Source organism: Stegastes partitus, unplaced genomic scaffold, assembly GCF_000690725.1.
Source record: "Stegastes partitus isolate 25-593 unplaced genomic scaffold, Stegastes_partitus-1.0.2 Scaffold256, whole genome shotgun sequence".
Taxonomy (NCBI): domain Eukaryota; kingdom Metazoa; phylum Chordata; class Actinopteri; family Pomacentridae; genus Stegastes; species Stegastes partitus.
This window is the reverse complement of record NW_007577987.1, coordinates 526,798-542,402: the sequence shown is the minus strand read 5'-3', so window position 1 is coordinate 542,402 and position 15,605 is coordinate 526,798. Positions and strand designations below refer to the sequence as shown.

General features: G+C 42.5%; 1 protein-coding gene across 2 annotated transcripts in view; it reads left to right on the top strand.

Annotated features, from left to right (window-relative positions):
* The first annotated feature begins 14,111 nt into the window (after positions 1 to 14,111).
* fat1a (FAT atypical cadherin 1a) overlaps positions 14,112 to 15,605 on the top strand; it is a 74,413-nt gene continuing 72,919 nt past the window's right edge. For both annotated transcript variants that reach the window (XM_008282081.1, XM_008282080.1), the window contains exon 1: positions 14,112 to 14,301. The gene's annotated coding sequence lies outside the window, so the exon portion shown is untranslated. The remainder of the gene's footprint in view (positions 14,302 to 15,605) is intronic.

The window sequence follows — 15,605 nt, the reverse complement described above, 5'->3', positions numbered from 1 at the left end:
CATCTTTGTACTGAAATGTATGGTGAAGTGAATAGGTCTCTATACATACACAAACGCTGACAAGAAAGCATGAAAGCCACATTTAGATTTAATCCAGTTTTGATTCAATGAATTTAGGTTCCCTTCAGTTTATTTAACTTCTAACATTCTAGGCGATTTCCGCGATTGTCGATTCAAAAAGAATTACGTAGCGCTGTGTTTTTTGTTTGACCGACACGTGTCTGTCACACTCAGCTGTGGTTCTTGTAGTTTGCTTTTCCTCATTCCCGAAATTTGAATTTCCAGGATTTGACTGCCAAGTTGACAGCAAGCAAATCAAACCCGACTCGCCTTCAGAACATCTGTTCAGAAAGTTGCACATGACATCACAGATCAACAATATCCTTAATTTCCTCATGTGTGTGACGTGAAATGTATTGTGATGCCAAACATGAACAGCTGTCCCACTCAACTAGATCTGAACATAATCTTGATAAAAGGATAAAAGACATGAGAAGGCTTCAGAGCCTCTCATCCTAATCCCAAGAATTATGCATTCTGCTGAAAAATAGAATATGTTTGTATTTTAAACGTTAAAAAAAAAAACTTTAAATTATCAACACAAGGTGATGAAATAACAGATTTGATGTTATGTCAAATATAGTTGAATATTGTGTCATTTACAGTGATTAGCCAGCAATAGGTAAAGTGTATCATACTGATCATCTCATTACAATGCACTGTTCTGTTAAAAGCCTTGTGTTCTGGTATTCATATAGATGTTATTTTAACACCTACTACCCACCTAAACATTGATCTTCCCCAAACACACGCCCCCATTGGAATAACAACATCCTCCCTGAGCAGGATATTGTACTCTGCTACCACACAAGAACAGCTTGAGGAACACGACCAAGAGACTCAGGTGCCGACAAAGCTTTCAAACTCCCCAGACCCCAAACCGATTGAGCACTCCAATGTGCAAAAACAAAGCCCAATCCTCAGAGGCACCACCCAATGGATGTCACCAACGTCTGGCTGTCAGACACCATAGGACCCTCACCGAGGCCCTGTGAGGCCCTGACAGTTGAATTTAGTCGGCAGGTGTTTTGAACGTTGTGTCTGATCCGTGTATGTATTGTGTTGCAGAAATATCCGTTGAGGTTTCCGTGCAACCAGCCCATAAAACCACTTTGTACCTCAAGAAGTCACAGTGAGTAACTCTGGTATCCAGTCTGCTGTCAGTCCTGCATGAGAGGAAGAAGACCTGGCGCTGCCTAGAGGGCGTCCTCAAACTTCCTGTCAATCTTGTTGAAGGAATCGCAAGCAAAGAACAGAAGTGAGAGTAATACAAGCAAAAAAAGAGGCGTTAACATCGACGTTGCTTTCTCCTGCTGCAGACAGTTCAAGATGAGTAAAGCGATGAAATGTGATGCTGAGCTGATAGCATTTCTGCTAGGTCAGTGTAAAAGGTAGCTAACTGTCAAATGGTACTGATAGTGGTAATAAATGTGCTGAAGTAGATATTTGTAGATATTGTTGCTCAAAGCTGCTATAATAACTGTATTAGCTCAGTTAGCTCGCCGTCTAGGTATTTACCAAAAGGAGGCAATTGTATACCATACTGACGTTGTTGATCCATCCATCCATTACCTATACACCGCTTAATCCTCGCGGGGAGCCTATCCCAGCCGACTTAGGGCGAAGGCAGGGGACACCCGGGACAGGTCGCCAGTCTATCACAGGGCCACACTTAGAGACAGAAGCACACTCACATTCACACCTACGGACAATTTAGAATCACCAATTAACCTCAACATGTTTTTGGACTGTGTGGGAGGAAGCCGGAGAACCCGGAGAGAACCCACGCTGCACGGGGAGAACATGCAAACTCCACATAGAAAGATTCCGGTGCCCCTACCGGGACGCGAACCGGCAACCTTCTTGCTGCGAGGCAACAGTACTAACCAACTGCACCACCTTGCAGCCCGCTGACGTTGTTGAGACCATTCAAATTGGATCTTTAGCGCAGCTTTTGACGATACAAACCACATGGAAATACTTTCCAAATGGCAGTATGGTGTGATATGGTTTTGCTAACACTGTGCTAAGACAGCAGTGTTGTCTCAAGAGGCCTGTCAGAGTTTTGGGAACCAAAGACCTTTGGGAGGAACAGCACATTTTCCATGTTGCTTACGATACAGGTGGACACTAATACCACAACCTACTGGAAAAATGCTGCTATCCTCTCATTTTGAATGCTAATCTTACATATTGCACCTTTATATGAATCTTTATCAGTGTCTACACCTTGTGCCAATAGGGACAAGACATTACTCATTTCAAAACATCGTCAGGACGGCCACTTAAGCTGTAATTTTCTGTCACATCAAGGAAAAGAAAAATCAATAAATGAGTAATGATGAGGACAGTAACAATAATATTAAATTGAATGATTTAGTGGTGAGTGCAGCTACCTGAACTTCAGTATTAGGAAGCAGAATTACCACTTGAAGCTTTAAAACAAACAACAAATGTTTTTTTTTTTTTTAATATGAACAAATTAAGGCCTTCACAGTTGGATTAAAAACTTCTTCAAAGGCGTCAAGACTGTTCTGTGCAACAAGTATCAAAATGTCAGCAATTATTGTACGTGAAATCAGTCTTTTGAGAAAACTGATGGAAACTGATGTGTTAAAAATAACCCTGAGCACTGCAAGCATGCACTTTGTACCCCATTATATTTAGCTGAATGGCACACACACTGAAGAAAAGGCTTTCACTCATGGAGCAGCTGACAAGCTTTCACAGTTTCGAAGAAGTTGATGAAAATGGAGCGATTCCTTCTTTTGCCGTGTTTTTAATTCTCTTAAATGTTTCTTCTGAATGAAATCCTGATTTAGGCGAACCGCGACATGCTAATGACCCTCGGTGCTGCTGTGCGGCAGTGTGTGTGTGTGTTTGCCTCCTGCTAATCTCTCTGTGCTGTTGTGAGTTCACCAGACTGCCGCTAAGAAAGATAGAAGCCCATCAAACATTGATGAATGCCACTCTCTGCCTGCTGCTCCACTGATTTGCATCTCTGTCCTGGCACTGATTTCCAGCTCTGGGTCTTGCAGAGGGGACTCAAACACGCAAATGCATGTCAATTAAACTGGATATCTTAGAGCCAGTTCATTTATATAAAATGCTGCCATTTTAAAGCAGACAAGCATTACACACAGGAGCACACACTCACCGAGGAGCATATTGCCTTATTTCAATAACAACACTGTTAAGGCTTCCTCTCTGCACATGTCCTGTGGGCAGATTATTTGCCACCGAAGCACTTTGCTATTTCCCCGCTGTGAGGGAAGGCAGAACTGATGTCCATCGCACACTGTCAGTTTCATGCACATAATGCACCATGAGAATGCATCTTTTATGTCCCCTGAATGGTTGTAATTCTTGGGAGCAAGATGCAAGCGTGAAACTGTGTTTTTGGCGCCCTGGAAATCAACAACCAACCATATGACAATGTATAAATAGCCAAATAACCACAGGGCTTGTTAGGTTGTTAAATCTGCCCCAATTAGCTATTATTGCTACACTTTTCCTTTTTTTTTGCAAGGTAGTTTGCAGTAATAACGGGAACAGATTTGTCACAAAAAAAATCTTTTCAACAGTGGTGCATTGATTTCAGGACACAGGCAGGCTTCCTAGTTCTACCCTTGCTAGCGGAAATGAGAGTTTTTTTTGCTGGCTTGCTGGCTAATGCTATTTTTAATCAGGCGGATAATCCAGTGAGTTAGTCCTGGAATTATGATTAGGACAAAAACACAGACTTGTTTGGATGCCTAGTTTAATGAGAGACAAATATGGGCAAGAAAAGCAGAAGTGATGGTGGAATCTATGCTTTTCAATGCTACAATAGTGCTCATATATGCAGGGTAACAACTGGGCTGAGGTGCTTTAGTCACTTGTCTAAATCAAGACCGGCATCTGAAAATAGCTGCATCCAAAACCAGCTGTCACATATTGGTTAAGAGGGTGCCCCCAATCCTAAAGAAGGCTTGGTAAACGGTGAATTTAAAAGTGTAAAAGTGACCCACTGTTTAGGGTTGCATGCGACAGAGAACTGCCAATTCACAGGTTTCAGCAACAGGACACCTATAATTACACGTTTAATTTCTACCTGCTGTGACAAAAGATACGGTCTGAACATGGTGGGTTGCCTGTTTGCCACAGATGTGATTACTCAAAATGTCTGCAGGCAACAACCAAGCTCCCATCCTCCATGACTACAGCGACTGTGCCAAGGACGCACACAAATTATTCCAGGACTTAGTCACACAAATGTTCTCTGTTTTGTATACAAGACGGGAGGAAACGAGAATGAGAGGAACTTTCCGTCTTTTAGGTCTTTTTATTCGCTCCCGGGAGTGATCTGACATCCCCCAAATTTCGGGATTAGGAGGCAGCATAAAGGCCCCGGGTTATTCCCCGAGCTGTCGATATGGTTCCTATTAGATAAGCAAATGTATATGTAAATGCATAATACATGACTGCCATAGCAGTATAACTGGTTTGTTTTTGTACAAACAATGCGACTGAAGAGCGAGGGCTGTGTCTTGTGGAGCCCGAATGAATACAGTTAGTGCTTAATGGTTTTGTTGTATTTGCAATTTTCTGTTTTGTGAGCACCAGTTTGTTCAAGGGAGAATGTGGGCTGGGTGACAGTGAAAGGCAGCATCATCCTCGGGGGTTCAAAGCACTCCCAATCCTCTGTATCGCTGTCTGAAGCCCTAAGCTGTAAATGAACATACAGCATTTAGTGTCTGTTGTCTTGAGTGGCTTGTTGTCGACGTGTGAAACTGCCCTTATGAAGCAGAATATTTCTGACTCGGGCATCTGTTTCGCGCTGATACATATAAATTCCCAACTTTTATAGCAATGAGAAATTATCTGGTCTCCCCGGGTGGGAGATGAGTAATGTGTGTTAACATGAAGCGGAGCGCAGAATCATTTTAATGTGCAACAACAAGAATATGGAGGTTTCTCTACAAACACGAGCCTCCATTACAAGGCCTTACTAATCCATCCATGCAAATCCATGTCCAAAATGCGCCTTTTGTGTATAATCCCGACACAATTTCTGTGGGATTAGGATTTAGCAAGGGGGGGGGAGAAAATGACTGGTGGAATACAGTACATTGAAAATATCAGTGAGTGTTGTGTTCAATTTGCTGTTTATCCCCCCACTGCCTTTATATATTATATCACATCAAAGAGCTGGCCTCTCCAAGGAGGAGGTCCGCTTCAGAGATGTTTTAACCAAAACACTGTACGCCGGCGCGCTGCTTATGTGTGACTATGACATATGCACCACACAGCCGGAGAGTTGGTCTGTAAAAGCAGATTAAATGACTTCGCCCTGTGTCATGATAATTTATTTTACTTTAGTCTGGCTTCTCGCACGCTCTGACACCGCACACATAGACCGGCCTGCATATGGTAAGCAGTCATGATATGTTTAGTATTCTTCAAAGATATTATCTTCCCAAGCCATCTGCTCTACTCGCCATTCAATCAGCACACCGGAGCGCGGATTCTCTAGAGGAGCGGAGGTGAGGGGCTTTGAGGGGAAAAAATATATTCCAGTACATCACAGATGCACGATTAAGCAAGCCCAAATCACAACACTATCTCGGGCGAGCTTAATGAAATAGTTTGACATATTGGCAATTGAGCTGTTTTGCTTTCTTGCGGAGTTGTATTTGAATAGCGATGCCACACCTGTATTGACTGTTAAATACAAAGCAGCCATTTAGTTTAGCTTCAGACTGGAAATGGGGGAACAGCTAATCTGCCTCTGTCTGAAGTTAGCAAAATGCTAATGGAAGCTCTAAGGCCAGGTCATGGTGTCGCATCCCTGTGTAAAGATTAGGGATGCACGATATATCTGCGACCTCAACGGTATCGGCCGATTTTAGTGTTTTTTCTGATATGTCGGTATCAGTCCGATGAACAAATTTATCCGATGTGAAAAACTGATGATTGTCTAACATTAGTGCCTTCGTCTCTATATTTGATATTGCGGCTATTTCACAGATGTTTTTACTTAAATGGTCCTGGACTTGAATTTTAAATATGTTAGAATATGTTTAAATATGTTTTACTTTTTTTTTTACATAATAAAGACGTACATGGGCTTCTTTTGAATAGTTTTCACGTTCTCAAAGTGCTTACTCATTTTTCAGTGTGAACAAAAATTGAATATCGACATTGGCAATATCGGTTATCGACGATATCAGAAATCTAAATATCGGATATCAGATATCGGTATCGGCCAGAAATTTTAACATCGTGCATCTCTAATAAAGATGGATACGCATACAGTTGCATGCTTCTCATTCAATACCTAAAAATGCACAGGTGTCCAATGGATGTTTCTGAAAAGCTGGCTGTGACTTTGGCTTTTTTTTTTTACAGCACATAGCAGACCAGGCTGCAGCACCGTGTCAGTGGGCTTATTCATCAGGTGTGACAAGCAGTGTGGGCAGACATAGCACGAGATTTCTGGAGAATTTAGAACTTCTCACCATGTTTGGCCTCAGTCAATGGAAAGCATGTAGCAAAAATAAATCAAATCACCTCCTGAGTCCAGCAGTGACTGCTTCAATTACAACTCTTTTGATGATGAATTATAAAGGTGTGGATGGTGCAGAATCTCCTCGCGCAGGCTCTCCTCATAACAAGCATTTGTTTTGAGCGTCATTAGTTTTCCTGTTGCATGCACAATGGATGTGCTTGCAGTGTGTAGAGTCAGTGAAGACTCACAGACTTGGGGAGATGATGGAATTGACATCACGCACACTAACCCTGGCGAACATGTGCATGTGGCAAAATGAAGTGGCCTGAAAACTCACGAATGAAAACAAAGTATTGTTTTTACCATGAAGTTTGTGTACAGATTAAGCAATAATAATACATAATACTTATATAGTGCTTTTCAAGACACCCAAAGACACTTAAACAAGCAGGTTGTATTGTGCTAATTAGTGAGCTTGACAGATGCTGGTAGTTGGGTTTCGCTAACTTTGATAGTTTGATAGTTATGGCCAGTCTTATACTTCCTGCATCCACATGTGCATAAGGGTCCATGTGCCATTAGTTTCCCAACAGATCTCTCTGCAGCTGTCCACAGACATCCCTAAATTGGCATCTATGCAGCAGCAGCAGCGCTTCAAGGGCAGCAGCACAAATGCTCTGCAGTATGTGAGCATGCACAGAATATGTTGACCTGCTGTGAATGTATGGAACAAAGTCTTCCCAACGCATAAAAGTGAAAGACAAGTGGACCAGAAAGTAGCATCATAACAACTACTTTGATTGTATGTCCAATCAATACTCTTAGCCGAGTTAACAAGTTTCCGCCTGTATATTCATAATATCGATTTTCTTATCTAACTTACACTTCTGTTTTTGTATGAATTTGCATTTTCGGCTTCTTGGAAAATACTATGATTTATTTTCTGGCCATGAGTTAGTTAACAGGACAAATCAGTTATAAATTGGTTACCAAACTAGTTAAATTATTGATGCCTGTATATAGCACACGACTTCCCATAAAGCCACTATCATAACATTTTTACACTTTAGTTTTTGTATTGATTAAATCCATTCCGTAAGGTTTAGAGGTTCTGGAAGGCAGATTGTGGTGCTTTCACATAAAAACCAGGCTCCCTGTTTCCAGTGTTTTGCTAAGCTAAGCTATGCTACACAGCTACAGCTTAGTTTATACACTGATCAACCACAACATAAAAACTACAGACAGGTAAAGTGGGAAACATGGATCATGCTGCTACCATGCAATGCTCTGCTGGGAAACCTTGGGGTCCTGGCATTTATGTAGATGTTACTGCCGAGCACACAAACCCCCAGTGGCAACATCACTTCCCAACACCAGTAGCTGCCCCCAGCAGAATGATGTACAATAGAAAAACTGCTCAAGAGCAGCTCGAGGAACACAACCAAGAGCCCAAGGCTTGGACCTTCAATTCAAACTCGAGCATCTGTGGCATGCACTGAAATAATCCACATCCATGGAGACCCCAGTGTCCACAGAGCTACCTTAGAGGCCCCTCGTCCATAAAGTGATGGGTAGAAGCTGTTTTAATGGCACAAGAAGGGACCTGCACAGGTAATAATCTTTTCCTATGTATCACCCAGAATGTTTAAGTGTTTCTTTAAATATTTACAGCAAATCAGCAGTTTTCTATTCAGATAGATGACAACCTTTGTTGCCATTTTCTGCATTGTCAAAAGGAAATACAATTCAGTAAATTATTAAAAACATAAAATCCCAATCAGTGGCCTTTTTATTCCTGGGTGACTCGACGGACTTTGTTCTCAGGACTAATAAGGCAAACAGCCTGTTTACAATACCTTTTGAGTGTACTACTGTGATCCACCTGGGGGACGTCTCTGAGGACGGCCGTCTTATTTGGATTACGACCCAGTGAATAACAAAGAGCTCCGAAGTGCAACACAGTCTGAGTCAAATGTTGAGTTTACAAGCAGGAAAAAAGAAGGGGGGGCTTAGTAATTTCCCCAAGGACAGCTCTTTTCGATAGCCTTGCATGAGGAAAGAAGGCCACTAATCTATTTCACACGTTTCATTTTATTTTTTTTACTTGCATGCTCTCTTAAAGCAACAACGCCAATAAATAATGCAGTAACGTTAACTCTCCAAACAGGTCATTCCAGATATAGCGCAGTATATTTTAGTGTCTTTTTTTTTTAGGTAATTATGGAAGCTTCTACAACCAAGGGGCTTTGCAAAGATAATCTCCTGCTTTGCTTGAGGCAGCAGAAGACTTTATTCTCACAGCGCAGTGGTTTGTCTCTAGCTTCAGGGGGAATGTCAATTGTTTATTATTATTATATCCCATAAATTTCTTGTGTTATTTTTTTTTTTTTTTTTTAAAAACTCCTCATATTCTGCCATTGTATAGCAGAACACTGCTTAACGTGAAATGTCTAGTGTACTCATTGTGCAATAATGTGCTCTCTTGTTGCACTGAGGGTGATCTTAAGAACACTGGCACCAGCTCCGGGAGGGTCAGTGTCTTTACTTGAGGACACTTCAGCAAGATGGATATTGAATTATTCTAATCTCTCTTACAGTTAAACTCTGCCTCAGGATTCAGATTCTACACCGATTGGGTGGTTGGGAGAAACAGATACCTGGGTGCTCCATTGCTGCAGGCGCGCTACAAATCATCTGTATCTTTTCCTGATCTCTATCCAGTTTCAAGTTGCAGCGAACCCACAGCTTAAGACATTAGTCACAGGAAAAGGAGAGGCAACTCACCCTGCAAGCCGGTCCGTGCCTGTTTCCTAAACTTCTCCCAGCAACATGAGGACAATCTGTAGCAGATTAGTACGATTTCAAAGGGAAATTGAGCCTGCAGTGCGTTACACGGGTAGAAGGTGTGCGACATTCTGCAAAGTGAATGAACTGTGATGCCTTTAGAAGACGGGAGTCAGTCGTGGACAATGCGACACGGCGCGCAGTGAGGAAGAAAGAAAGAAAGAAAAGTCAATCTGCAACAAATAATACAAAAGATTATTCCTCAGCGGTGTTGGGCAAGCTGCTTGGAAATGTGATCACCTCATTACACATGCAATCCCCAAATGCATCACAATTAGGCGGCATAACAGGAAAGGATATTAGGCTAGTTATTTTAATTCTGCTTTGGTTACTTAGCACAGGCCCGTTAAAGGATGCGTTTATAAATCATCTGCATTCACACATTTTTGTATTTAATGCACAGGAAAATACAATATTGCAGTTAACAAATAGTCAGAGAGAGAACAAAGCAACATAGCTGTAATTTAATTAGCTGATGTTCAATTATAATCTTTTATATCTCTTACATCTTTACTGCTGGCTTCTCTGCGGTGCATTTGTGTGGCTGTTTCTTTGAAGTTCCCCTCCGGTTATTCATTAAACCCCCCCAAAAAAACTCACCTCCTGTCTGTTAGAGTTACATATTTCGAAGCTCTTTTTCTTCCCGTCTGACTACGGCTAACATGTTACTGTTGCTTCCTCAAGAATGTGCAGATCTGTGAAGTCTCCACCTCTCTCTGCACTCACCCCTCCACGCTAACTCGAGCACACCAGCTCACCTGCAGCTCTGCTGAAATGCTGATCTACGCTACACAATGGTAAGTTGCAATATTTGAGTAAATCAGTCACACGTGTTGGAACCATAGACTGTATAAAAGATGGACGTAGCTACCATGACGTCACCCGTTGAGAAAATGAAGCCAGGGTTTTGCTACTTCCTGGTTGACATCCTGAATTTTTGGAGCCAGTGACGCAAAAATCGTCGGAGGGGGGCGGCGCCATAGGAGCAGCGATTGGTCAGATGGATTGAGAGGCGGGCCCTCTCTGCCCGCCCACATCTACCACCTTATGCTCGCTTCATCTGTATGGTCACTGCCGACTGTCAATCAAGCCAGCCACGCCCCTTGCCCTGCAAAATTTTGACGATTTTTTAAAAATTCAGTATTGATTTATTTTCAGATTGGCCACCTGATCTCTGGACTTGACCATGAAAACTAATTTTAAAAAAATCCTGAACTGGAGAAATGCGGTATTTTGTGATCTGTGATCACTTCTTTTCCAATTCATGTCAATGGGAGCCAGGGCTTTTTGGAGCCAGCAGCTATCAGATGTAGTGATATTGCAGGTTTTTGACCCTTGGCTTCATTTTTCAGGGCCGGTTGCTACGTCCATCTTTTATACAGTCTATGGTTGGAACCGGAAACTGAATCTGAAGAAGAAGAATGATGCAGAAAGTCCCAACGTGCAGGATTGGCTCTTTAGGTTTGTTACATATGAAAGCCCCAAAGTCTGAATCTGTGTTTTTGAGACTGTCGTCAGTAAACTGCACTTTTATGGTGGAAACACTCAGTCATGGTCTTGACTGTTTATTTCAGTGCGTATACATAAAAAACACCATATGGGCTTGTTAAGAAGACAAAGAGTTTATATATATTTATCATGCAATATATTTTCACTTGTTTTTGTCTCCTTTTTGACCTTATCTGCCAGCAGCTGAAAGATTTAATCAACTTGTTTCACACGCGGGTCAAAGGAGGTGTGCTCCGCTGCAAACCATCAGCAACATTCAGTTACCCATAACACCCTTCTCTGCTGGGTTTGTAAACAAGTTTAAATGCATTTATGAAGAGGAATAATACCCTCCCTACCGCCTACTGTTTTCCAGTTTATCTATAAGTATCTCACTTGATTTAAGTAGTTATTCTGATGCTAGGAGAGCTTCCCGTTGCCTGCGCTATACATCCATAAGGTCTATAAGGCACTAGGACCTGACCAGGACCAGCCAGGACTGCAAACACTTGGTGCAGATCAAAGCAGTGGAACTAGCCCTGGGCATCACCTGACCTGAATTCAATTAAAGCTTTACAGGCAGATCAGAGGGGAGGCTAAGAGAGAAAAGGGCATTTTCAGATACCTTAACATTGTCTGGGACAAAACTGAGAGAGAGAGACCAGCAGAGAGGAGAGAGATGAAACATTACACAGTTGCACTCTGACACGAAAGCTCAATCTTTCTCTCCTTCCCTCTTTCTCTCTCTCTCTCTCTCTCTCCCACACATGGACATGCACACACACTCACACACACCAAGCCCATAGGTCTCATTCGTTTACTCAGCCTGTGGGCATATGTGACTTTAATGAGCCAGTGCTGAATGGACATTAGGCAGAGATTCTCACGCTGGAGCTCCAGCAGCCCTTCTCTGCTCTGGCATTTTTTGGCAGCCACTTCACAGCACGGTGTCGAGTTTAGTTGTTAACCACATGTTCCAGGAGCCGAACGAAGACACTGGCCTCTCTGAAGTGCATTCATTGATCACCATTAAATCTGGATGGTAAGGCCTGGTTTCAATGAGGTCACGGGAGCACAACTAATACACAGAATGAGCTGTAAAAAAATAAAAAATAAAGCAACAAAATGCTTCTTTGAGGCGACTGCTTACATTGTGTACAGAATAAACACAGCCCACACTGAGCTGTGCATGCACGGAATGAGAAAGGAATCCGTGACGTCTGAGCCTTCTCTCAGACTGAGGGTGTCATGGTGAAATCCTGGGTGCCTTCAAGGGGATCTTATGTCCCCACTTTTAAACTCTCCAGTGACTTTCAAGTGCTTTCGCTGTAGAAATGAAAGCACGGAAGCCTGTGCCAAAATATCTTTTAAATGCTTGTGCAAAAAAAAAATCATCATAAGCAGAAAATATGCAGCGTTCAATTTTAATTGATTCATTAGACTGAGTGGGATTTATCTGCCTGACAAACAGCCTAAGAATCATCACTTTCACCATCAGTTGTTGATGTGACTTCCTCTCACTCCGCCCCCCTCCTCCTTCCAGCAATCCCTTTACTTTTCCGAAGGGCAAGAAGAGCAGTAGGCAAGAAAATCCCGACGTTGCCGCGTCTTTACTATTTTTATCTTCTTGCGCGCTCCTGCCGGGATTGCGATATTTCCGATATCACCTGAAGGCAGCAACAGTATGCCACTCCACCTGAACCAGTGTGGAGGAGAGGAGCGAGGCTGAGCGCAGCCCACAGCTTTAACTGTTACCACCATGTGTGATGACTCCTAGCGGCTCTGAAACTGCGAGGGACTGAAGAAGAGGAATAAAGTGGCGGATTCACACGAACAGAAGTCTCCCCTCATCCGAGAGATGCTCGCGAAACACATTTACCCAAAACTACCGGGATTTATGTGAAGGGGAAGTTTGGAGCGACAGCCAGCGGTCGTCCAGCTGGTGTGGTGAGTAGCCTTGAATAAAATCAGAAGATTTTGTTTCAAGTTTTTCTTTTTAAAAAACCCACTCTTTAAAACTTTGGACTCAACTCAAAGCGTCTTTCAAAGGAGAGAGAGAGAAAAAAAGTGAGCGTTTCCGTGTGACTTGTGCCAAAATAACCAAATGCACAAATACGCACGCTTTACGCACGCAACCCACACAGACACACACACACACACAGGAGCAGGACATGTTGACAAGTTGTCAAGCTGCATGCAAGCACAGGCTTTCTGCAGGCGCACCAGCTGGATCACTGCAGTCCGGGCAAGAGCAGTGAGACAGCGCCATCAATCGCATAGCAGCCACACTCCCGTGAGCTTGTGGAGGGGAAGGTAGTGCAGCTTTTGGTGTGAGGAAGCAGGCTGGATTGTAGCTGTGTGGAGGAGGAAGGAGGAAGGTTGATGGGATCAGCGCCTTCGTGGCGAATTTACTCCCACAATCAGTCACCGGTGCTCTAATGCCAAAAAACCCAGACCCCCGGGGACGCACTGCTGGCCACTTTATTGTCAGCCTAATCCTGGATATTAGGGGAAAAAAACAATAACATCACAGAATAATAAGATCACCCCAAGAATTGATGTCAAAATGCAACAACACGAGAGGGAAGCTGTGCATTTGCAAGTGTTATTAGTCTATTTATCATCATCAGAGAAGAGAACTGCGATTTCATTTTCAAAAACGAGATTCATTTTGTTTTAAAAAATGTGAATTCAGGGGTCATTTTTCAGCAAAGTAAATTATGATCTAATTGAAAATGATATTGTTGCAGGAGGTCATGGGGGAGAAAGGTTGGATAAGTGGTGGATATTGGGTATTTGAGGAGGTTTTTAATCCTTTGTAAGGCTATCTCTAGTGTCCCACCCCCAGAGGCCATTGTTGTAGGTTAGTACAATTTAGATCACTATCCTGATAAGGAAAAAGCAGAAGGAAATGCTTGAAATTTCACCCGTATGCATGAAAAATCCTATTCTCATGAGCCCACATGGTGTAAATAAATAGCCTGGATTGGAGGAGGGTTTTTTTTTCCTGCAGGTCTTAAAAGTGGGATGTATGGAAAGTTTTTTTTTTAGTGATAAATAATAGCGCTATAATAAAGAGCAGGCTGCATTAAAGGGGGGTGAAGTGGCAGCTCTTACAGCGCTGAAAATGTGATGATTAAAGTGGATCATGGTCGAGGGTTCAGAGGTTTTTTTTTTTTTTTATCCCGCTGCCAGCCAGAGAAGTAGATCCGGACGTGCGCAACGCGGAGAGATACCGGGCAGCTCCGGAGTGCGCGAGAGAAAGAGAGAAGGGGGAAGCGGAGAGGAGCTGGCTGGCTGCTGGCAGATGGACTAACGGGAGAGCACGGAGCGAGTCCACGTAAATTACCATGCCGACATTTGGACTACACAAACTACACCCAAAACCTCCCCATCTATGAGATTAATAATAGAAAAAGGTACGTGAGTCGCCATTTTTTTTTTGCTCCTCGGCTTTTTTTTTCTCTCAAAGTGAGCGTCGGCATCTGTTAAAAAAAGTTGAGATAGGTTAGGTCTGCTATTGTGAAGCTTGAAAGAACCCAGGGAGAAGTTTAGAAAGTTGAATGTTGCATAGCACGTTTAATAAGTAGTTTTTAGTGTGGTTAAATGTGCAGGGTGGCTTTTTTTTTCTTTTCTCTCTCTCAAGCAAATCTGTGCTCGGCGCTCGGCTGCCATCGTTTCAAGAAGTGAATGGCTCTTAGTTGGGGGATGGGGGTTAGAAATGAAATAGACTCGAGGCACCTAAACTTCTTCAACTTTTTTTTTCTCCCCCGTATTGAAAACGGTTTTATAATTAGAGGTTGCAGGGTAATAAAATGTATGCTTTCTGTGTGTGTGTGTGTGTGCGTAAAAAGAGAGCCACAAGTTAAAGTTTGAATTTTTTTTTTTTTTTTTTTTTTTTTTACAATGGTCGCCCACAAGCAGATGGTTCTTTTGTACCTGCAGGCTATAGTTTGAGATTGGAGGTGATTCGTGCTGTAACTTATTAACCCCGCATAAAACATTAATAACTAAACCCGGGTAGGGTCATTTGAGACACACCAAAGGTAAATAATGTTTTTTTAAATACAGAAAGCTCTCCAGCAGCAGCAGCAGCGTCTCTGGGTTTTTATTTGTCTTTGTACGGACTCCCACGCAGAGCAGGAGACGCTGTAAAGAGGCTGTAAACGAATGAATCTGCAATTTTAAAGCACTTTCACACTCATCTGTCCGCTGGTTTGCAGTCCTGATTGGACTTCGACGAGGATTTAAAAAAAAAAAAAGCAGCAGCAATGCGTTTGAGTCTCCACGGTAGCTGCTTTTTTTTTCTCTCTTTTTTTTTCGTATTGTGCTGTTTCTGCTGTTAAAACTGTATGAAAAGTCCAGTGTTGGTTGTAATCTTTTATTGCAGCTGGTGTATTTTTATTTTTAAAAAGATGTTTGAATTCCCAATGGATGAGCATACATATGAATGATTGCATTTCCATTCAAGAGGAAACATATATTTTTTTGCTTCAACTATGAAAGATTTCTCTGTTCATATGTTGCTTTCTCTCAAGCGGATTCTTGCAGAAATGAGGTTTCACTGCTGTGAAGTGCCCATACTTAGCATATGGCATTGTGCAGACATGGGAGCAATGCAGGCTTGGATCTCGTCACCTGACTACTGGCTGCTCTGCTTCATCTTTTTTTTTTTTCCCCTCCACATGGAACCTATTTATCTATTTATCAGGCCAGCCATCAC